Genomic DNA, 23,099 nt, shown 5'->3' with positions numbered 1-23,099 from the left:
CAGCAAAGACCACAGCAGACTGAAAAGCTCAGCCCTACGCTAATCTAGGGATAGAGGGTGGGTACTGTTAGGTAGTGATGAAGGCCTTGGGAGGAGAGGCCAGCACTCAGTGTTTCTAAGGACCCCCAACCTGCCCGATTCTGGCTGTCACTTCACCCCTCCTGTAAGAGCAGAGGCAATCCTGAATAGCACCATTGTTCTTTTCCCTTTCCAGTCCAAATTCAAAATCATCACCTTTAATGTCGCTGGGCTTGTGTCTTAATTTGCATTCATCTTTCCGATTCACCTTAGCCTGAGGCATTCATTGAACAAGAGAAGATAATTTATACGTTTGCAAAAAGATTGTACTTAGTAAGGCTGCAGAATTGGCTGAATAATATGTCAAATGAAAGCCAACAGATAACTGATAAAATGATCACATTAAAATGCTGATGTTTGGGAGTGAGCCCTTGGCACATGACATGAAAACTATGCTGTATCTGCTCGTTGCTTTGGAGCCAGCACTCAATTCACATGATAGAAAAGGACACGCTATTCTGCAGTTTACATCCTCTAATACCCTATTGGTTTTACAGTGCTGAATTTGGACACAAAAGTTGCTCTCCTCCCCCTCCATATCGTCGAATACTTGCTTTCATGCCAACACATCTTGGTCTGATTAGTCTCCTTGATTAGAGGCTAAAGTAAAAAGTCAGGTGTATAGGATTCCCATTATCCTTTATTTCTCTGGTTCTAAGAACAGGTCAGATAGAGTTATTTCAGTGAAAATGTGAACAATCAACTTCTGTTTACCATTAACCTTCAGTTTTCTTTTCTTAAAATCAAATCAGGGCTTGGTAGGCAGTTATTTTCATACACGTCCCTTGATCAGTGGAACAATCTGTCAAAAGCCATTAAAGCCACTGTTAGGTTGAATTGCATTCAAAGCTAAACTATCCAATCATTTAAAGGGCTATGATGATTGTTTTTAATACAGTATACATTTATTTCTCTCTCTGAGTAGTAGCATAACTTTGAAACTGAGCCTGTATGACTAGGGCTTTTTGCTATCAGCAATCCTGAGAGGCTTGGTTTGCTGTAGAAGGTGAATGTCTACGTAAAAGAGGAAAAAGTGAACACGGTGATATCACCTGTGTGTTCTCAGAAGTTTTTTCACTTATTTCCTACTTCATTACATCAGTCAAGGTGTAATGCATACGGAATGGGAAGACGTTTTTCAAGGTCCTTTGCTCAAACGTTTCACCGAAAAAATTAACGGCTAATTGTACTAATATTTTAAAGTGGCTTTTGATCTTAAGATCTCAGGATGTTTTACACAAGAGAAACTGAGGTAGAGGTCAAATGTGCAGATGTGTTCTGAGTGCTAATGCTGGAGCAGAGCATACATAATGCCCCATCACTGGCGTGTCCTGATTACTTCCAGTTAATCAGCTCCAGTTACGGGTTAAGGATGCTCTCAGAGAACTTTTTTTCTCCAAAGATATATCTGAAAGCAGAGCTGGAATCTGCCCTTCTCATACAATATTTAACGTATTATTTAATTGTACAACACGTGGTAATACATCTCATGTAATAGACATCTTTCAGACCTCCTAATGCTTGATTAAACTTTAGAGTGAATCTTTTAGTTACATTCCAAGTCCCTGAGGTCTCAATGGGAAAAGGTGAATTTTACTGAAACTATTAAATTTTTCCATGGAGAATATGCAGAGAATATTACAGTACAATCCACATTCTTCTGGCTCTGTTTTAAATACGTTCACTGGACAGTCCCCCAGGGTGGTGTAACTGCTGTACTAGGAAACTGAAGAAAATCCCCTGTGGGTATTTGGGTGCTATTTATCAAGGTGAAGATGCATTGCTGGAACATGCTGGAGTGCTTGTTATGCACCTGTTAGCACTTTTTGTCTGGTACCTATTTCGTAGTCTGGTAGTACTTTACTGAGAGCACTACTTTTCTAGTTATTTTGATGAACATCCTAATACTTTATTACCCAAACATTATCAAAGCATTCCATGGTTCTTTCATTGTCGTTCTTTCCCTTCTGTCCACCAATGCCCTTTCTTTCCCATTTATTTCATTATTAATAGTAATGCTATTAAGAAGTTGTGTTCTTTGTTAGGCTGTCATGGCTTTAAAGTGAGAAAACATAAAAACTGTATCAGGTAGCTTTTTCTCAAGTACATTTATTTTCCAGCCTATTTATTGTGACATTTTTGCTCATTGCTTATTTGCTATTGCTACATGTAATTTTTATTAAAGACTATCTGTATAAAAATGTGAGATGTATATTTAATTTTGTGTAATATATTTGCTAATTTACCCACATTTGTAAAATAAATCACTTAAAGAATGTCTTTGTCTATCATTTTTCCTCCAGAAGGTGTTAGCTCTTATCATCAATACTTCATTGTTCCAGTAAATGGAAGATGGACTAAGAGGAGCGTACTTTCCATGCCATTCAGATGCCTACATGAGCAAATTAATTTTTGTAAGCTTCCTATATGCTGATTAGCGAGAGGTAAGCTTCTTCAGAGCAGTAAACTCAAAGGTACGCTGAACCTGCCCTTCAGTGGGGCATCTCTTTCTAACTGAACTGTACTACAAGCCCAAGCCAAGTGCCATAGTTATCCTCATCTGCCTATGCGAACAGTTTGTTGATTGGAAATAAATAGGAGGTAGTGGGGAGCTTACTATCATCATTGAAATTCTTGGAATTACATTCTGATTGTATTGCAGGTCTTCTAGTATGGAAGGCAGATTAATTTCCTTTACTTTGGTAAGACTCACACTATAAATGGACATAACTAACTCCCCCCACACACACTCCCCTTGTACTAGTGCTTCCCTCAATGCAAATATATGGTTCTACTACTGAATTTAGAAGTATTCTTCTGGCTATGCAACCTCACACTTCCCATATCCAACCCACACTCTTACATGATGTGAGCGCTAATAACCCAGTGCCTACCAGCACTGCATCAACCTATTGGAGTGTATAAACAAGATTTCCTATGTTTATTGCAGTAGAAGGTGCAATGAAAAACACATGCAGTTGTTAAATAAAGCAATATTGAAGAAATGTCTTGCACACACAAAAAAAAAAATGCGGTGAGGTTTGTGATGGCTGTTGTTTCTAGACTTTGTGATGGGTTCTGCTGTCTCAAAGGAACAGAGTTGCAATCAGTTCTCTCTCTCATGGCTGTAGATAGCCCTAAGTCAAAGCTACCCTGGATTCAGGTTACAGGGTAAGACAAGGATCAATCCTGCAAGTTTCATTTGGTATGCTGAAGAATGACATTGTAAAGTCCAGCAGGCTGATTTGATATGCACATGCCCGTGACACTTAGATGCACTGCAGTGTTCTGTATTAGGAGTGTCCTTAACTCCAAAGGCTGTGTGCCCAGTTATTCTGCATTACTAGATTCCAGCCAGGAGGTGATGAAAGCGTGAATAACAGAGGCCAGGTTATTATTCCTGCCAGGATGGAATGGAGTCTTCTAGCCAAAAAGAGTTGACAGAGAACATTTTTCACAAATTCACCAGCTTAGAGTCAGCAAGGCATCCAGGAGCTAAGAAAATTGATTTCTTAGCCTAGTACATTCTTTCCTTGGCTTCAGAAAAGTTTAACGAAAAGTAAGTGTGTAGGCAACTGGATGAAAGGACAACTTGGGAAAACAGTATTATTCTTAAATATTTCTTACAATTCATTGTAACATATATTACAATACTCTAGCAAGACTAAGATGAGCTTCCCTTGTATCTAGATTTCCTTAAGCTGATCCTTTTTTTTTTTTTTTTCTGGTTCCCTCAGAGCCAAAGGTTTCTTAGATTTTCCCAGTCTTTATCTTTTTATAAAAATGGTTAAAACACCATCAGGGAGCCTTTTCTGGGGATATACAAGCACAAGAAGACTTCACCCCTCTTCACTCAAAAGTAAGGCACTCTTTCAGTCTCTGCAGTAGAGAACAGCTTGTATTAAATGAAGCAGAGACTAATCAGGATGCCTCCTCTTGCACTAGCGGCTAGGGAAGCCAGATACTTTTGCTGGAACAGGGATGAAACAAACTGGAATTTCCTGCACCAGCCAATCTCCTGTGCCGTAGGAGGAAGCTGTCCTCTAAAAAGTAAAACTGAAAACCTGCCTTTAAAAAGCAGTTGCTTGCAAAGCCCCTCATGCAAGCCAGACCCTAAAGGCAAAAAGTACCTGAGAATACTGAGAGCCAAGAAGATAGAAAAGTTTAATTCCAAATTCTTGAGATGCATCATGGTTTTTGTTGATTCAGCGGGAAGGAGGGTGTATCACCCCAAGGAGGCTCCCCTGCACAGCACCTTTTAATACCACCTGATTAAGCATTGCTTGTTGAGTTTTGAATTTTACCCTAATCCTATTCTTTCTGTTGCAAATCTGTCATAAAAGCCTAAATCCTCTCTGGGGAGTGGGACTTGTAGTTGTCCTTCCATCGCAAAGACTACATACGGTTAGAACACCGCACGTAAGTAACACAGAATGTGTACACTGTGCTAAAAGATATTCTCCCATCCCTTCAGTGGAAAAACTTAATTTCTGAACTAAAAGGTTTAAAGTTATATTGCTGACATTACAGGTCTGCAAATCATCTATCAGTCACAGGGTCTTTATTTTGCCGTTACACAGTCATAACTAGAAATAGTTTCTACTAACAGCTTTTTACAATGTTGGCATTTTTATTCCAAGATCATTCAAATTACAGAACCGTCATCTCAAAATAGAGAAAAAAAAAAAGAAATAGAGAAAGTTTGTGTCACTCTGGATACTTGCTTTTCCAGTGAGTGAAGAGTATGATTTTAGAGTTTTTAATTGAGCCCTTTTCTACTAGATACCATACGTGCAAGTTTTGACCTAATCTATATGATATCCTCCATAAATAAGTCTATTCTGTACAATTAAATTTTATTTCAACAGGTATGTGTGAAATTTGTTGCGTAAGTATCGCTAACACTTCAGAACTAACGGCACTTCATAAATCAGGCTTCTGTTATTATCCTATTCCTAGCTGCATCTTAATTATTTGGGTTCAAATACAGAGCACTGTTTTATAAGCCTTCATATTTTCTGTTTACAAGGATTTTACTAACATCTAATAAATTTAATGACCTCTAATAACAAGAGGAAGTGAAATCCTACTTAGCAAATTCATAGCTTTTCAATGTATCTTGTGGCTTTATGGCATTTCAAACCCTAGGAATGTAAAAGCTGTTTAAGGAGCTGTTGCTGGGTTCAACTAGCTGCAGAGACTGTTAAGTTATTTTTGTTTCTCTTTTATTGCTTAACCTCTGGGGCCTAACTCTGGGCTACCTGATAAAGCAGCCGTTGAGGAACTTTAAACCTTACAAGCTTTGAGTTGATAGACATAGAACAAGGTCTTGTATTAAACAGACATTTTAAAAACATAATTTCAAATCTGGAAATTGATTGTGGCTTGACCTATTTATTTTGAAGAGCTCACTGTTTCTTACTATCTCTGCTTTGCTGATGTTATTAGATCCATTGTTTTTTTACCAGAACTCCCAACTGATAGAAGAAAAATCAATGCAGTGCAAAGCTTGTTGGGCAGCAGCACTTTCATTAGAGTCAGGGCCACAATTTGCTAACTAAGACCAAGTTATGACATTCCCACTTTTAAAGGTTACAAACTCTTGTATTGTGCAGCTCTCAGTATTCTCAGAAGTCCACAATCCAACACATGAAGCAGGCTGGGAACAGAGCAATCTTTTAAAAAAAAATCCATATTACACACTGATTTTTTAGTACATGCTAATATGAGAATTACAGAGAATTACAGATCATGCAGAACTTCTTTTCAATGCTGATTTTTGAACAAAGTGTATGTCCAAAGTAACTCTTCCCAGGCTTTTTTTATTATTTATCTACATACCCTTATGCTCACTATTTTAATCACCTTTTGGGCATAATGATCTCTCAGCCGCCTGTTGCAGTGTGCATTTGGCACCTGCCCAAATGGTACAGAGCAGCACGCAAAGGGGTCTTGGAGGAGGCCCCCTTCTCGATGCAGTAGCCTGCGCCAGCTCATCTCAGATTGAGGATGCTCAGAGGTCTGTAGTTCAAACACACGTCTGCCCAGCTAATGGGGTCAGAACATCTTCCTCCAATAATGGATTGGTTCTCTCTTGGGTAAAGTGCCTCTAAGAGAAATTGAGAGAAGATCCATCCTTAAATAAGATTTGATGCAGCCCAGGAGAATGACAATTACAGCTTTTACTAACACTATTCCTAAGGCAAAGTCAAGCTTTATACAAAACAGAGGATGACAGGGTACTCGGGGAGCTTTTCTAGTGTAGCGACTCATAGAGAAGACCGTGCTGCGGAGAAGTTTTGAGAGAGCAAATGCAGCTCACACAGGTGGCTTTGCTGTTGAAGACAGCGAGGGGCGGCCCTGTGTGGGTCACCTTGGTAAAGCCTGAGTTATTTTCTTCTTGTGCTGAGTGCAGCTGGTGATGGCAACAGATGGTTTCATCCAGCAGGTGCAAAACACAGGAGCCACCCCTGGGGTGAAGGTTCAGGGAGGCAGCCAAGTTGTACAGTAACAGAGGGGCTTGGAAGGGGCTGCCAAAATAAAGTTAGGAGCGCAACTGGAGTGCACCCCGAGCAGCGTTTTGCCGGGGCTTAGCATGTCCCATGGCAGAAGTCTCAGCCGAGGGGCTCTGCAGAGGTGGTTGCAGTGGGAACGGTGAGCTCCCTCCAACAGCTTCGGCTTGCTGCTGCTTGCAGTGACAGCTGCCTTTTGCGGTTGCTGATCAGACTCACCTCTCTCTTCCGTCCCGGGCCCTGCAGCTCGACCTATCCCAAAACACACTGTAATACCTACCAACTTCGGCTATGTCCGTGTCCTCTCCTGTTTTCCCCTTCGCTGAGTGCTCAGATGGAGGCTGCAGGAGGTGGAGGCTGCGGGAGGCAGCGCTGGTGCCAGCACCTTCCTGCTACCTCGGCTGGGAGTAGGTATGACAAGACATTTGGGCATCAGGGCTGTCGTAGTGGAAAGAGTTGATGCAATGTGGCACATTGAACTGCAGATGATGGCCTTTTTTTTTTCTCTTTGAGAAAAAGCACATCACTCATTACTGATGGCTAAAGAGCAGGAAGAGAGAAATCTCTCCAATTTTACATGCAAAAGTTTGCCAAAGAAGGAGTTAAATGAACAGTGATCTAATGTAGGCATCGAATGGTTACAAAGAGCTGCACCAGCAGATGACTGTGGCTCTTTACACCCTCAAAACCATGAACCCCAAGGGGGCTGATGTAAAACCAGTGATAAGCTGGGATTTTAACAAACCTCTTGAGTACCCGTCCCGCTTCTGCCAACCTACCACTGCTCCTGCCACTTGTGTGTAGCAGTCGTACAAAAAAAAACCCTCAGTTCCCCTCAGCACTGCCTGCGGTAAGTAGCACTGGGTAACGGTGTTTGCTTATCCAAGGCGAGCCCTCCAAACTTGCACCGGCAACCACTGGAGCAGCGTGTCTGTAATTACTGAAAGGGCTGTGTCATTCCTCCTTAATTCATATTTACTGTGCATCCCTGTCAGAGCCTCACAGGGCAAAAGATAAAAGAATACAGGCTCCTGTAGCGTAAACACAGTGCTAAGGAGTAATGAAAATATATTTCCTGAAATGCAGTGCCGTATTTTCTATTATTTAGAAACACTGTACATCATTATTCTAGGGAGAAGTAAAATATGTAAAAACATTTCTGTACATTTCTTCTCTAAAGCTCACACCAAGCCTTTCTTTCCGTTTTTTTAAAGCAGCCATTTAATAAAGCCTGACACTTAGTAGCAATGTTTTGAAATAATTTTTGCTGCTCTGCCAGCAGTTGGCTTTGCTGTGAATCTCTAAAGACAAATCCATCTACAGCGAATCTAGCAAAATTCAGCTCCGTGTTGTATGTCAGGGTTGAGGACTACTTGTCAGCTCTGGCACTGTCAGATTTTATCTTTAAATATGACAGGCAATTTGTTCAGGGAGCACTTCTGAATGACAAGATATAGTGGTGTTGTAAAACATGGCACCTGTGTGGTATGCCCTGCCTTTGTGGACATCAGAGGCTATTGTTTCCTTTGCTATTAGACAGCCACAGTCACACAGTAAGGTGTGTAAAATGTTCACAGAAACCTTTTAAATAGACTAGCAGGAAAGTAGATACCCTCCGGTCATTTAAGTCAGGCCATTTATCATTTTATCTTATAAAACACAACATTCACTAAAATATGATGTAAGGAGAAAACCAAATGCTCTGCTGAGCAGCGCTGGTTGCAAGCCCAGCCTTTGAACCAGGCTGCTATAAAAGGGTTTATCTTTGAAGTGCCAGACAGTAGAAAAATTAGGATTTTAACTCCTTCCCAATCAGATAGGTGTCAAGAGCCACGCAAAGGGCTCCTGTTGACACATGGGCTGCATCAGGTCCTGCTGAAATACCCAGTGCTTACTGCGGTGGGGCTTCCTGGAACGGGGCACTAAGAACAGCTGATGAAACATTAGCACACCTAAAATGTTTGCTTTAAAAACAAATACACAGAGGGTCGTAGAGGATAATGATTTTACAATTAAAAAAAAAAAAAAAAAAAAACAAAAAAACAGATTTAACTATCAAAAGTAAACTGCATACGCACTGTGGGCATGCCACTGCCAAAGTCAATGGAGAGTTGTTCCACGCTGCCAGAGCAGTGTTTGCATGCTGGTGTAAGTAGTCTTCTTCAGAGCGTGGCCAACACTGAGTAAACCCAGTGAAAATCTGATCCTACAAAGACCCTGCATGCAAGCACATCCTGTTCTGTCTGTCTCTGAGCAATGCTGGTGCTCTTGCCCAGCTGACAGCAAGTGATGGGAATATTCTGGAGCAACTGGGAGGAGGCCAAGCAATTCTTTTAAAAGAAAAAAAAAAAAAACTCTTGAGACTCTTTTGTTTCTGATGCCTAAGAAGTGGCCAAGGTATTGTTGATTGAATGCCTTCTGCTCCTGCAAACGCGTGGCAGCAGCATTTGAGCTTCACTCGCTGTCCTGGCAGGGACCGAGGCTCTGTTAGGTCAGTGACGTGAAGTCCAGACTGAGGCATTTCTGTACAGATTTTCTGGATCCAAGAACAAGGAAACTATCAAAAGGCATGGTAACACTGTGGTCAAATCAGTGTCCTGCTGTCCATTGAAAGGCATGCAATGTTTGGTATCTTACCTGAAGGCTCGAGTCCTGGAAATTAGTGATTCTGTAAGAACGTTGTTTTGGCTTTCATGTAAGAAGCAAATATTTAGACTTTTCTGCCTGGAATCGAAGCGAACCCTGCAAATTCAAACACTAGGTGGCAAATATAGAGATCCCTATTAAAACCTTCTATTACAAACAGAGCCACAATCTTCATTGTTGCAGGCCTGCCCAGTGAATAGCACTTAGAGGTGGTTGTACTGGATGTGCATGTAGCTTTACCATGGCAATTGAGCAAAAATAAATATAACGCAAGCTAATGGGCAATAGGGTGGGATCAGGGGTTAAGATGCAGTGTATATGCAAAGTGGACCCCTCATTGAAAGGATTTGGCATGGCTCAAATATACTTTTGTGTTTCTTACTCTGAATAGAAATGAACAGCTGTCTTCTCACCAAGGGGTGTATGCTTTAAAGGAAATTCTGCAGATGAGGAAAGGAGAGAGCCTGCACTACGTCTTCCTCATTGAGAGACAAAATTGTCATATTCATTCCTAATGTAATTTCCAACTTCAGTAGAAGAATATGATATTTATTTTAAAATACCACAATTGTGTTCAGGTATGTATGAATTAACTTTGGATGCTTTTTTATCTGTTTCCTTTTTATATACAAGGTTGTCATCATTTTAGAACCACTGGGAAAACTGTCAATACATCTTAGCTAAGTTAAGATCTTCTGAGAATTAGGTTCATCTTCTAAGATGGTTTCCATAACCGATGAAAAGCAAGAAGCAGCTCCAGGGGATTAGTCATTCCACCTGGTTTTGATATTTATTTCAGGAGAGGATGAGCTGTCTCTGAAGAAGCCTATCCCTTCCTGTTGACTCTAGATAGCTAAGATAACTTGCTTGTCTGATGTTCAGGTAGCTAAATTTGGCTGAGGAAAGTCCATCTTTAGTCATCTAAGTGCCTCAACTTTCTCTCACCTATTTCTGAAGGATGTTTGCCTTCTCTGCATTCACAAGCACTTGACCATCAGTGGTACATTAACTTCATAATGAAATCTAATTCAAAGGACTTTTAAAAACAAGGAGAAAGATCTTGTAACTACTAGTGATGGATGATTGCTATGGTCACACAGAGCAACATAAATCTTGGTGGCACGCCCAACGATAAAAAGCAGACAAATTCAGCATCTCAGGGAAGTCATGTATTTAAGCACAGGAGAGACATGCAGGGAAAGGTTTTTAGACCTTACCTCCATTAGGAGGGCAGATAAACACCCAGTGAAGTAATTTTGCCTGCCCATCACTGAATAATGTGCTCTGAAATGGAGAGCTACACTGCACTTCCACTCTCTTCAAGCAAGTGGCCTTGCCAGCAATTTTAGAGAGAATGTAATGAGAGAAGAAATCCCCTCAAACATTCAGGCAACCACATACATCCCAATTAACTGCCCCAAATAACTGAAGCTGCTGTGTGTAATTACTAGTTATCTGCCTGCTGAAGTTCACTAGTAATTAGGTGTAAAGTACTTGACATGTTTTCCAAATGTGTATTTACCATTTCCAAATGGTGTCTGTGTTGTGCAGCTGTATAAAAAGCATTGGGGTTAAGGTATGGGAGGGAATTTTTTAAAGGTGGAAGTTGAAAATCTGGGTTAAAAGTGGACTAATCAGCAGTGAAAGCAAAAGTAGCCGTGTCTCAGAAATTGTGCTCCAGTGGTCGGTGTATGATCTTTTGCAGTGATAGCAGTTTCTCCTCTAAAATACTGTGATTTGAGTATTTGTATTACAGGAAAACTGAGATGCGCCAACTAGGAAGGAGTAGTTCATCATGTTAAGCACTCTACAAATACAATGCACTGGTGAGCATGCTTTAGTAGTTCCCTCTATAGATAGTCTACAAAAGATATAACTCAATGCTATCTGCAGTAAAAGGGTATTTGGGGTGTTTTTAGTGGGAATAGTAGTTTTGTGCTTTAGTGGGCTCCTTGTGTCCTCAGTTTACCTCAAAATAATAGTTTAAAATAGCCAGGAATGGCTTCCTTGGCAGGGAAAATTTGCAATTAATTGATGTACAAGATGCCACTTCCCTCTAAGGACGTGGTTACCCACAGCTGTAGTAAGTCCAAGATGACATGGGAAATGAGGGAACAAACAGGGAATGGAAACAAATATGTACAAGCTCCATTTACTTTCTCAGCTGCTCAGGAGGAAGCCTTGAGTCTGTGGCAATGGAGGGCACTAGAAAAGGGACAGGAGGGAACTCAAAAGAGGCTGGAAGAACCAAGCAGACAGTTTTGAAGGCAGAAAGGTAGGTGGGAATGCTCCTCCACACTTTGAATTTACTATGGCGTTTTGCAGTAAGTAGTGCTTTTGGTAGAATAAGTTGAGATTTACTTTTTGTGATTAATAGAGGAATCCAATGGAAACGTGGAAGTTTCTCAGCGTGACTGTTTCATCTGTAGGAACCAGGCCTTGGTACCTTGTGGACAAAGCTTGGCTTGGCAAGCTCTGTCACTTGCTGTGAGGTGTTTTAACTGTTTCCTCAATGGGGAGAAGCCTCTGAGGACACATTTTCATCATTTGTCCACCTCTGAGTTGTTCTAAAGAGTTTTGAATTTATGGCCAACTTTAATCAAATGTGAAAGAGAAATTCAAGAGCAGAAGAGGAAAGCTCAGAAATTTTGGTGAAATTTGGAAAGCAGCAATGGAGAAGAGTTGTATAGCAGTGTCTCCTCCGAGGAGAAGGCAGAACTTGACCATTGCTGTCCCGTTGCAGCAGCCATCTGGTCAGTCAGTCACAGTGTGGTCGGTCTCCTGCACAGAGAAAATATTGAACAACATGGAGAGAGCTGGGCTCTTGTGGTGAGGGGATAGGGGCAGGGATTTTGGTAACAAAAAATTCCAACCCATGGGAAATCAGGGTTCATTAGTTCTGCTGCTCACAAAACAACTTCTTTCTGGTAACCTTGGGAAAAGTCTCTCTGTTGTACACTTATAAATCAAGGGTATTATTATTTGAAGTGCTTTAGCTGTATAAAAGCTAATGTTTAGCTGTATAAAAGCTAATGTTTTTCCAGGTTCCAAAGAATTATGCACAATGGACACACGTTCTTAACTCAGGTATGCCTGTAACAGTCGGTGTGGCACTTTGGGTAGAACTGGGGTATGTATTGAGCATTTCAGCCCCAGGTCAGCGAAGCTGACCTGATGGATCAGGTCCAGTGCTTTGCATCTCAGTTTTCTAACTGTTTGAGCAGAGGTTATTTCTGAAGAATAAATCATTTAACCTGGTTTCCTAAGGAATTGTGATGTCTGCAATTGCTCTATATGTTCACACATATGTCTCTTAGTTCTGATCACCCAAGGACCTATTTAAACTAAATATAACTGAAGGAGGAGGTACGTTTCTGCAAGTTTTGTGAAGCTAGAAAAGAGGCATTGTTAGTACTAGAAAGGAAAAGGCTGTTTTGATAACTCAGTCCTAGCAGAAATCAAGCCCTTCAGAGGCATTAAATGACAAGACAGCTTTACAGCAAATAAGAATTCATGGCTCATACGGCTTAGAGAGCTACCTGTGTTTGTTATGGTGATAAAGCTTTAAAAAAAAAAAAAAAAGACATATTAAAAAAATTGTTCAGAATTCTTACTCCAAAATGATGATCTTTTTCTTGTTAAGGGACACATGTGGCAGCCTACACATTGATACAGACATGAACTAGCGTCATCCAGAAGCAATGCTGTTTCTCTCCGTGGCCGTGGGGCTGTTAGGAAGCCTGGCTGGCCCCAGGATCCCTGCCCTGGTCACCTTTCTGTACTCCTAGAAGGGGAACAATGAAAGGAAAGTTGGCCCAGACATACTAATCTGAGTCCTAGGATGAGGAACAAATAGCTTGTCAAATCACAGTATTATGAGAGATAATGTTTCTGTTACTCATACAAAGAGTTAGCAATTACATTGCAGCTTTATTTTGGTTTGCTTTTCTTTAAAATCAAATGAATATCAATCTACAATCAATAAAAAAAGTTGCCTATAGGCAGTTTTGCCTTCGAATCTACTTCATGGATCAGCTGCTAGTAATTTATACAGAGTCAATAAGACACATTTCAAAAGTGAGGTTTTTCTCCCAAAAGGCAAAACTGCTCTAATTTACAGCTGGATATGAACCGGGCAAACAACATACACCTGAAGTAAATGTAATTTCTAATTTACAAGCAACTCCAGTGAAAGATTAGATCTGATCTGCTCTCTATGCAAGTAATCTATGGATATTTATATTATGATAACTGTAGAGCATAAATTGCTTTTGTTTTTTCTTTTGGGTATCTTTTTCATTTGTTTGTTTAGCAAAACCTGCAGGGGAAACGAGAACAGCTATAATTACAGTCACAGTTACAAGTTGTGGGGTCTGTAGATAATAAGCTACAAGGCATTTCTATTGAGCTTTTTTATTATTATTTAGTTAAAGAATGCTTTTTCCCAAGACAATCCATCTGTATTTTGTAGGAAGGAAAATCAAAGCAATAGCTGTCAAATATCTGTGAGATAGCAGATTTACAAATTAATCCCATTGCTTGGTATTTCCACAAAGCTTGCAATCCATAATTGGTGCTAGAAACTATAATTAACTTATTAGAAGCACTATGGCAGTTAGGTGTGCAAAATGGCAGCAGGTGTGTAATATCATTAAAAATACTCGGTATAAAAAGCACCTCTGAGTTTTATCCCTTTAGTTTCATGCTACCAGCTGCCAATTTGATTGGTTAAGTAGTTTTGGGCCGTGCAATACTCTTTCTTTTGGATTGATGTGTTTATTACTTTTTATGACAGGGGATCCCAAGGCAGATGTTCAATAAAGAAACAAGCTGCTACAGACCAGAGTAAAGAGATAGGTGGTGTAGATGCAGGAAATTGGGAAAGTTATCATATGCAGTAAGTTGTTATTGAAGATTTTGCTCCCAGCATTTGTAGCAGTTGTGTTATATGCTCTTCCACAGACAGTAATCTAACAGGGAATTATTGAAAGCCAAGTGCCAAGATTTTAAATTGCTCTATATGATCTGGAGCTGCTACTCAAACAGGGAGCTGGAGCTTTGAAATTTTATAAAGATGTGACCGTGCCATTTTTAGGAGAAATGTGCGTCAACTGTTTGAGCTGGTTTGCTCGTGCACAGCCTTTTCTCACCAAGACAGATACACAGCTGAAGATGTTTTCCTTTGCACCTTAGGTAATCATTTATGTTAGTACAAAGTAAGTGAAAATCATTACTTGGAAGGAAAATAGCTCAGAATTTGGATAAAGGGGAACAAACTCGTAGTTGTGTGGAGGTCTGATTTATGCATCAATCAAAGCCAAGTTCTGCTCTATTTTCACCAGCAAAAATGCGGGATCATCACATTTAGGTGAATGGGGGCATACAGATGGATCCACGAGAAAAGCAATAAGAGAGACAGGTTTTTTAATTCCTGTAACTGCTCACAGCTTGGTTTGTGTTTTGTGCAGTTTTAAAGTGAAGAGAGAATACAAGTTTCTTTCATTGCAGTCAGAAACTTTTGCACACTCCTGTAGGGAAAAAGCAAATACTTTCTGGAGAGACTTGTTGGCATAGCACATCATCTCCTTTCAAGTGCTTTAAAAGGAAGCAATAGAATGTGATTGACAGAAAAATTTCCTTTCTAATTGTTTTGGTATATTGTGCTGGTTTTGTGACTTTAGTTTAGTGTATTACAACCAGATAGGAGGAGAGCTAATTCATGAAAGAGATTTTATTTTCTAATTTGATTTTTGTTAATACCCCTAAAGCCTCCAGAGGCAGATGGCCAACATGTTTAGATGACATTGAGAGCAAAGTGTTCTGCTCCGTCCATGTTCTTTAATCCACTGCTTTCCTTTAGTTTCTTACCAGCAAATATTAGTGTCATCCCTGAAACAGTATTCTTCCACCTGTGTTTTGAAGGGATCAGTGTCTTGCTCTGCTTTTTGCCACCCCTGAAATGCTTCCTGCCATAGCCCTGTAATCTCCTGACCTTTCTGAGGCTCAGCTGTTCAAACTCCAGTGGGCACAAAACACTGCCCTGCCTTCTCCTGCAAACAAAGAAGGTGTGACCAACCTTGCCATCCTGAATTTTCCCACTCCCGTGTGTGTTAACAGTCACTTGAAACCTACCTCTTTGCTCGTAAGACCGTTGCAGACTTGTTTCAGCCTGCCTCGGAGGCGCTGCCTTTCTGTACCCTCTGCTTCTTCCTATTTGTTTTGTTTATAAATTAAGGCATGGGTTGTAAGGAGAAAAATGGTCTCTTGCCATCTGTGGGGTGAAATGTTTTCCAAATCCCCCAAAAGTCCTGAGGGCTGCAGGACTTCCCATGGCCTGAAAAGACAGATGTCATGAGCTGGGGCAGGTCACTTCCCAGCTCTTCCATTCTTTAAGTGGAAAGCTACTGAGCTCTTGAGGGGAATAAAAAAGAAAAAGCTCCAGAGATTATTAGATTTAGGGTAATTATTAGACTATATGTCAGACCAGGCTAAACAACAAATTATATATGATATTTAGAATATCTGTCGATTGAAGTGCAATTAGCAGTAGACACTGAGATAGGTCGGTGAAGGCTGACACTAGAAATGATGAAGAGAAATGCCAAAAAAAGAAGTGGTGATGACCAGAAGTGGTGTTATTGTGAGGGGCGAACACAAAACTTGAGAGGACTTTCAGTAGCAGGATGTATCATCGGTGTGTCTCAAAGCACTAACAAAGAGTTGGAAGAGACAATGCTGACCTCAGGAGCTGAGGAGTAGAGGGACAAGGGAGATGAGAATCATGCTAAAAAGCAATATAAGCAGTTGTGGGAAGTGACGTTTTTAAAACAAACCACTGTGGTTCCTGTATTGTACAAACCTAATAAGACATAGTGAAAAATATTGGATTTATTTTTACAAGTTAAAAGTGACCTTGTTGGCCTTATGAATGGATTGACTTCTCACAGTACCTCTTAAGGGCATTAGGGTTATGACTAACTCATAAAAATAAATCCAATATTTTCCCCTTGGCCATGTCATATCCAGTGTTGGAATTCAGCTGTGAGAACTGGTGGGGCTCTGACTTTCATTTAGTTTGACCTCCCATTATGAGGAGTACTCTGCTCTCAATCCTGGTGGGCTGCAGCATAATTCCAACAGCGGTCATATCACATACTGAATGGAAATAGAGAAAAAATCCCAAGAAGGCCTAGAAAATAGAGGGTCGGGCAAAAAAGTATATAACTGAAAACAACATATAAAAGGAGTAAGAGTTTCAAATACTGATAGTTTTTTTCCTTCCCTGTTTTTCATTTGACCTGCATAGCAAATCAAGGCTGTTACATTATACACTGAGTATGGAGGAAAAAAAATCCTAGCTGATGACTTAGCTCATACAGATATTCCATTCTATTCGAGTCAGAAGAACATTAAAAAAAAAAAGAAGAAAATAATTAGAGAATAAGTGGTTTAAAATGTACATGAGGGCTTTAAAAGTGGCAGACACCCCAAACTAGTATTTGTGATAGCACAAGATCTCTACCAAGCAATGACCTTGTCCAAAGCAGTTGGAAAACATAGTTTGGTTCAGCATCCTTGGATGCCTGCAGCTATGGATGAGAAGGTTTGTTCCCACACCTTCCTAGGCTGTCTACCACTGAAGGACTGTATTGGCTTTGTGCCAAGAGGAAAGTAGTCTTGCTGTAGTTACTGCGAGGCATAGATGAGTAAAGGTTTGTTTTAAGTGTGTAACAGATGTGCTGTTTTTATAACCTATGTATTCCACATCTCTGCCCTGCCTGATAACCATTCCCTTTCTAACAGGCTCAGAAAAGGCTATGTTCTTCTTGGCTGAGTTAGTTTTCAAGCTCCAGCGCATGCATCTGGACGTAGTCTTGGGCAACTGGCTTGAGGTGGTCCAGCCTGAGTAGGGAATTGCACCAATTAGCCCCCAAACGCACCTTCCAACCTCAGCAACTGTGTGATTCTGATACCATCATCTTGAATCCAAGCTGTCTAGGCTAATTTACCTTGTCAAGAAATACAAGGTGGACAGAAAACCAGTTAATGACATAGCAGTGGTGTCATTGGGTTAACAAGAAGGTTTGGCCATTAAAATTAGCTAGGCCAAACTACAATAGAAGCAACATGAGATTAAAGATTTCCTGCACTGTGACTGTCCTTGCAAGGATAAACCCTAAACTAGTTTAATTTGGGTCAAGCACAAACTCTAGTGCAAAGAACATATAAATCCTTGTGTCTGTGTTTATCTGAAGCCATGTTGTATTCCAACCTTGGTTACTGTGAGGTCAGTTTTGACATTGTTCAGTGTTGCCCTTTCTCCTCACAAATGCTCCCCCAACAACTTGAGCAGCTTGCTGAATTAGAACTGTAGAAAATCACCAATGACATGCATATGCTGTAGGCATTTTTGAGGTTGCAGGGCTAACAGTAAATATTCACACTTAAAATACTGAATTTAGGTTTATATGCCATGGAAATGTTGAGCACCTTCTTTGCTTTGTTTCCTCTGCTTCTGCTTTTCCCATGACTCTTTTATTACACTGAGCAAGTTCCGTATCTGTAACATCCAGAAGTTGATGAGTTCTCATGTTGCATTTCCTTATTTTTCTCTGAAAATTTTCAATAAGTATTATTTTACCTGCATTGTTCTGGTGTCCCAAGTATTCCCATAGTCAGATCAATCATGGGAAAAATTTAATTCCCCCATCCAGAGATACAGGGTTCCTGCAGTCTGAGAGATTTCAGCCCCGCTCCGTGCTGCCTGGTTGTGCAGTGGACGAATGGTAAGCTTTCCTCTGGAACAGCCCATGGCCCTTATTATGCCCCAGGCCAGGCAAATACCGTGCTCTGAGCATCATGGTGACCTCTGCAATCACTACTGCATGCTAAAAGGTGCCTTGGCAAGTAAGCTGTAACCGCAGATTTAGCTTTCTTTATGAGACACCGTAGTCAGGATTTAAAGGTGTTTTTCCTAAATGTGACAAACAAGCCTGCTGAACCAGCTAAGAACTCTTATTTATATAAACTGGCAGTGATGTTACCTTGTATAAAATATGTTTAATTCTAACCAATGCATTTTTGAGTTATAGTTTCCATAAATATTTGTGAATACATTATGATAAAATCTAAAACCTTGGCAACAGTTAAAAGGAAAGAGTTTGCAGATAAAAATCAATATTGCCTGCAGTATCCCAAGAGAACATACTGCTAGTGAAGTTTAAATTAGCTTTTCCCTAAAATCCAAGACATTCCTGCAGCACACTTTAAAGCATCTTAAAGTGTGAAGGAGTTAAGCTAATTACTGTAGCATTTGAAGACAAGACATTTGTAAAATTAATGGGCTAAAGTCTGCAGTCTTTTCATTCAGCAAAAATTCCCACTGCAGTTGTGTGTTTATAGAAGAGCTGCAGAGTTTGGTCCCCTGCTTTCAGACAGTGGCATCTAGCAACAAAATACTCCAAATACCTTTTTCAGCAAGTCATGCAGCCCGTTTGGAGCAGCTCTGCAAAGCAAAACATGTGTGCTAAAGGCCTGAATTCTACACTGTGGGTGTTTCAGGGAAGTTTACATCAAATTAGCTCAGGTCTGGTGCCATGCAGTGAGTGCTCACCTGTGGCTGGAGAACCTCCCTTCAGTTTCACCTGAGGGGAGCCCAGCTCTCCCAGTGGCTTTCTGCTCTGTGGCGTAAACCAAAGCACGGCGAGCGGTGGTGTTTGGGAGAGTCACCTCAGGAGCGTGCTCCTCGTCTGAACTAAAACACTACCATAGAGACGTTGTGATGAGTGAAGGAGAGTTGTGGTAGCAGCCCCAGGTAGCATGGGCCCCCTTGCAGTAATGCTACCCCGCTTTACCTTTCTCTTGAAGCATGATGCTGAGTCCTGCACAAAACTGAGGCTGGCAGAGCCCTTGGGAAGGCACATGGTTGCAAACTGCTCTTCTTCCTGTGCACCAGCGATGAGCAGAAGTAGCTGGTGTGAGGGCAGGGATGGTGTTTACCTGGGAAACCCAGAGCCCTGTGTTTGGGTCAGGCACGAGCTCTGTTCAGCAGCTTCATTCTTGCTCGGTGTTGAAGTTCTCACACTAGGACATGACTACAGAATACAGATAAATAGGGAGGAATTCAGTTAACAGTTTCTTTTGTGAAGTGTTAGAAGGATGCAACCCTCTGCTAAAGTATTTATAAGGCAAAGCACTGGTCCACTGCAATCCATTGGCACCACTCTCATTGCAGAAAACACTGACCTCTGAGCTCAGGCTTCGAAAGGCAAGTTGTCTGCTAGTCAAGTTGATCCCAGTCTGTTTCTCCTCTAAACCAGTCCAAGTCAGTAGGGGAATTACAGAGGAGACCGCAACAACTTGTGCTGCCCCCTTAACGATGAGTAGCCTTGTTCCTTCCAGGCTGCAGGGACATTTCTTCCACATCTGTTTTTTAGCTGAAGATTTTTACAAGGCATTCACAAATGTGAAAAAAAATTAGTATATTATGTGAACATTCACCCAGCTGCATCTTGCCATGCTTTATTTTGGCTATGGAAGCTGCTAGCTGGAAAAAGGTCAGGATAACTATAACAGACTTTTGGGTTCTTGCTGTTTGAGAGACTCCAGACTTCACTCACCTTAAAAAAACATTGGTTTGGTTTCCTGACAGGTAGGGCTCAATTAACGGAAATTAAAAGTTGGTTTGAGGTGGAGGGTGGTTGGCTGGGTATGGGAGAGGATAGCTGGCTCAGAATTTTCTGCATGGACTCTGCTGTAAAATGGTTAAATATATGTTTCACATTTTTTATCTAAATATAATTGCATTTCTGAGTATTGGTCAGATGAAAAGAAACAGTGCACCAGATGCAACACACACACACACACACACACACACACACACACACACGGATTTCCCTGCCCTTCATCTTTCTAGAAAAATCTAGTCCTTCCAGTAGATTCATTTTCAGATGAGGTTGCTTGTCTTTTTCCAGTTCAAAGATGGAGTGAATAACTGAAGTTAGACTGGCAAAAGTAGTATAGAAAATTGTTCAGACTCACAGGAAAAGTGAGATAATTGCCCTTCTTACAGCTATCAGCCAATACAGCTTAGTTTCACTGGAGCAGTGACTGTTAGTATTTGGTTTCTTCCCAACTGCAATTTGAGGAAGGTTTTTAAATAAAATTTTCTAACTGTTCCTTAGCCCTTTGCCATGTTCTTAGAGTTTGCAGCAATTTCCCAAGTAACAAGCCCTTATTATTGCAAACCCTATATTAAAAATGCTTATGTAGTTGCTGTGCGGCTCACCAGTCTTTTGCAGGGTATCTTTAGTGCCTGTGTGCTTACGAGTTTATTGATTCCAACCACGGTCTGAATCTGTCCCCTGCCTTTAAATTCTTTCCGCGTTTTTTGATGCATCAATAACTTGTGAGTCTTTTACCTGCTTTCTTGCAGCTGCTTAGTGTCTCAGTCACCCTTTTGGCTCGTAGTAGGAGCCTTCAGACTTCCCCTGTAGCTGCCTGTCTGCACGCAGGTAATAGCAATGCCTGTGAGCGCCGGGTCCTGGCACGCAGGACTTCCCCTGTTCATCCCCAGCAGCTGCCCTTTTAGTGCAGGCTGGAGAGCTCGCAGTCTCCTTGACAGATTCCAGAATGTCCTCTCTGAATTGTTTCTTCCCTGGGGCAATCTAAAGGAATTTGCCTCAGATGACCGCATTCAAGCAAATCTCACCCTTACATTTCACTTTAGTCAATTTAAATCTCACACTTTATGTGGCCTTGCCTGCATAGCCTATGTCATCCTTCACTGCAATACAGATCTGCTCCTATCTCGTTACAACGTGCTCAGCTCTACCACCGGGTTTGATATACACATACAGAGCTATACTGAATTATTAAGGGTTTCACTTAAACCAGCAAGGCTCGGGAAGTTTTGAAATTCTATCTTTAATGTGACCTGTAAGGTTTAGGTACTAGAGATGTCTCTCAACAGTCGATGCCTTTAATACGCTCTGTGCTGCAGTAGTTTATCAGAATGGGAAATTGGAAAGGATGGCGCTTCAATCTGCAGCAATTATATGGAATTTGAGGTAGAAATATGTATTCTGACTTCGGACACCTCTGGCTCTATTGCAGCTTGGCTGCAACAAAAAAAATAAGGACCTTTTCCTCTTATGTACATAAACACTGAAATCCTTAAATCTTCCTTGTCAGACAAAAGCCTGGGCATTCCATGATAATATTTTTCATGTGCCTTACAGTAGGAATTATTCTGAGTGTTCAACTTTGCCTCAGTAGGTCAGAGATGATATTCTTTTTATACAGATCTTTAATATAAGCAATATTCTCTCTCACCCCTGACTCATAATACAGCAGTTTTCCTTCAAAGCGTAAATTAAAGTGAAGCCACAAAAGGGTCATTAACGGACTTGGCAGAGTCAATATTGAGGGTATCGTGTACTGCCTGTTTAATATTAAAAGCAAAGTCAATGGAAGTATGGCCTTAATATATGTGGGCTTTGTGAATACCAAAGAGATTGTGGGGAAAGTTTAAAGTTAGGAGTGTGCAGAGAGATGAAACAGCTTGTGAGGAAGCATAATGTTGGGGTTCATTCCTGAAAACCCAGGAAAATGCATGCCTGCAGTTAGGATTAGCAGAGGATTAGCATGGTGTCATCCACTGTATTTCATACTTGGAATTTTAAAGAATTCTGGTGGAGGGAAAAGATTTGTAGTTCCAGAGCTGCCATTTGAACAGCAATATCCGAATCACTGGCTAATCTTATCCTTCAAAATAAAGAATGGGAAGGCCAGGATGCCATAGCGAAACCCTCTACAGAATATACTTTGCGAGAGAACTAGTAAGACACACAGCGTAACTTTATTCTGCTTACAGAGTGTGAGACTTTTAGAGGACCAATTAAAAGAGACTTAAAATGCAATTAAAGGAGAAATCACTTGGCAACAGGGCATTAGCTATCTCTCCAATCAGCATTGCATTAGCAAGCCTTTAGGAAGAGATTTGCTGGTGGATAAAATCTTTGCAAAGCATAACAGCATGGCTGAGCGACAGCGGCTGATAGGCGCTGGGAGAAACCGGCCTCCAGGGAAGGGACCCGGACTGTGTTCTTCTTGCTGTGCTGGGATGTGAATGGTGCCAAGTGCTGGGAGAGAAAGCAAATTCATAGAGCTGGCTGCACTGGAGAACAGAGGCCACAACTTGCAGCACATCTAGCCCTGCAGATGCCCACAGTGCCACACAGCTGCTCTGCAGCAAACTGCCAGCAGAAGGGATGCACTAAGCAGAGTGTGTGGGAGACCAAGCGGCATGCACAGGGCTCGTGCTAGTGCACAGCACTCTCACTGATTTGGCAATGAATATTTATTATCTTGGTATATAATTGCATCTTTAGCTGGCTCAAACGTCTTCTATCAGGTGACATGAAGGTGCACAGATTTGGCATAACTGCTTGCCAGACCAGGGCCTGAGACATCTTTATGTCAGAAAATGACCAGCTTTGGTCTTTGGAGTTGGGCAGTTTGACTCTTCATGGTGTCTGGAGGGGACGTGGATCATGATTTTTTTCAGAAAGGAGGCTCAAGGTTTCACCATGGTGAGATTTCAAAGATTTCTTCTACTTCCTTCTATGTAGGATCTTGTCTGCACAAGGAGTTTCTCCTAGGCTTTCACTGTCCCAGTCTTCTCTTTTTCGGCATGTACCACCAAGGAAAAGAAGTCCTTTTCCTTTGCCAACATTCCTTGTGGTTGAGATTTCCCTCCAAAGCTATTAAACCCTGAGTTCACTTTTTACGGGGAATAACCACATGGGAAGACCAGTGAAGGGAAAGGTGCATTGCTGGACAAACAGCACCACACTAGGGATG

This window comes from Anser cygnoides, chromosome 12 (genome assembly GCF_040182565.1).
Source record: "Anser cygnoides isolate HZ-2024a breed goose chromosome 12, Taihu_goose_T2T_genome, whole genome shotgun sequence".
Classification (NCBI taxonomy): Eukaryota; Metazoa; Chordata; class Aves; order Anseriformes; family Anatidae; genus Anser; species Anser cygnoides.
The sequence above is the reverse complement of the archived record's forward strand: the minus strand, read 5'-3'. Positions refer to the sequence as shown.